We start from the raw sequence: 2,140 nt of genomic DNA, 5'->3' as shown, positions 1-2,140 counted from the left end.
AGCAAGTGATTTCTAACCCCACCCCCCAAATTTAAAAAATGAAAACTTTTCCTTTTTTGGTTTGTTTAGCAACTGGCAAACTTACAAACAACAGGAAAATTATTACTTTTATCTAGCTAAACCAAGTTGTTTTATGGGATCTATCTACCCAATGAAAGTGGGGCAATCCCAGGACCTGTCACAATGATAGATCAATACAGACAACACGAATTGGACTGAATCAAAACAAAGACCAAGGGAATTATAATCAGTGCATCCAAGTACTGGGCTCTGGAACTTGAGGAAATGAAGCCTAGAATCATTTTTAAAGGGAATGAATTTCCTTTAGTCAAAGGGATAGCAAGCAAAGAAGGGAGAAAGAGCAATGTAATCTGTGTTTCTCAATAATGACTCAATTTTAACAAAAATAAACAATAAAAATCTGTACCTCTTCAGAATATTGCACTGATCATTGTTGTTAGGATCCCTACTACAGGTGTTCTCTGGCATTTTTTCAAAAAGTTAATTTTTTTTCTGTATTGACAGGCACAGTCTGATTACTAACTTCTAAATCCTAAACAAGAAATATAAATCTGGGCAGAGGGAAATGCAGCCATTTCTCAGGGAGTGAGTTAGATAAAGTCACACAGCATAGCCTGATCTGCTGTAACTCCTGAGCTCTGGTTTCCAACTTGGTCTTGGCTAGTAGTTAATGGATTTCTGATTCGACTAAAGCAATCGTTCCCTAGACCTTGGCTTCCAGACACTCAGTACATTTGGGGCCCTGACATCTGTCTTAGCTTCACTATTGGTGAGTTTGTTTTTGTTGGCTTTTACTGCTCTTCCAGATGATCTAAGGTAATGCATGAAGGTATTCATGTGTGTTGTTGGAAGCCTGGGGACAGCGTGAAGTTGGGAGAAGTAACTGGGACAGGACTGGCTAGGGAAACAGCCAATTCAAGGGAAACCTTTTGCTTTTTTCAAAATAATTTTGAAAGTTCATATAGACAGAGCCCTAAAATTTCCTCACGGGGCTGGGTTTGATGTACGTTTTCTATGCTGCCTTAAAAACGTATGGCCAAGAATTCTCCAGATACAAATTAATTATCTATGGATAGAGGGAAAAAGTATACTACCTGACAAGACAACTTCAATAAGATCTCCTTCCTGGATATCACTAGCCGTTTTCACCAGCTGAAGGATGTTTTCAGAGGTAGGGTCGTGGCGGAAAAGCAGGATCTTATCGTACATTCCATAGAAACCACATTCAGGGAACTGTAAATACAAATACCACAACAGGTTAAATGTCAAAATCTTCCTAAATTTAATCAAAACCAAATAAACAAATGTCAGGGCACCAACATAAGCTAATTAGAAAAGTTCAAAATATCTAGAACATCAAAAAATAAAAATGAATGGACAAATTGATATTGACATGACTCCAAAGCAGGAGGAAAGAAATCACATATCATAAGGGCAATAATGACAAAATGATCTTCTAATTAGAGAGCAAGAAAACAAGAGAATATGAGATAAGATTCAAAGAAAGTCCGGGCAGTAAGGCAGTTAAGAAATATAACAGGTGGTAAGCACTGTGCATTTTCACATGATTTATAGCAATTCAATTACATTAAAATGGGAGTTTGTTACAATTCCATTACAAATATTGTTGCAATTTATTTGCCAAAAACCCAAAAAACAGTCAGTCCATTTCAGCATATTCAAAAATAAGAGATGACTCAATAAATCTAAACATGTTCTGTGTGTGGGCAGAGGTGTTATCTAGATTCTTTGATTCCGGAAAGCACCAGAGGAGACAAACCAACTCTCCCTTTTGTTGCTGCCCATACATTGCATTTAGTTTTCATGCAATCTAGGTTAAATAGACAAGTACAATAGCTAGAAGTCAATTCGTTTCAAGTATACATAGTTTATATTCTCCTCATAGGGATAAATCCAAGAGTTTATTACTCAAGACTATCTCCCAATAGCAGGCATATAATGAAAGCTAAATGAATGATATTTTCTAATGGGAAACCTAAAAAATTCTGATATTAACAATAACTATTAGAATATTAACAATTAATATTATTCCTTTCATTTCCTCTCTTCCTTCTAATGCAAGAAAGTACTCTAAATTCAAACCATAGTCCTGGTTGTT

This window comes from Lipotes vexillifer, unplaced genomic scaffold (assembly GCF_000442215.2).
Source record: "Lipotes vexillifer unplaced genomic scaffold, Lipotes_vexillifer_v1.1 scaffold339, whole genome shotgun sequence".
Taxonomy (NCBI): Eukaryota; Metazoa; Chordata; class Mammalia; order Artiodactyla; family Lipotidae; genus Lipotes; species Lipotes vexillifer.
This window is presented reverse-complemented; position numbering follows the sequence as displayed.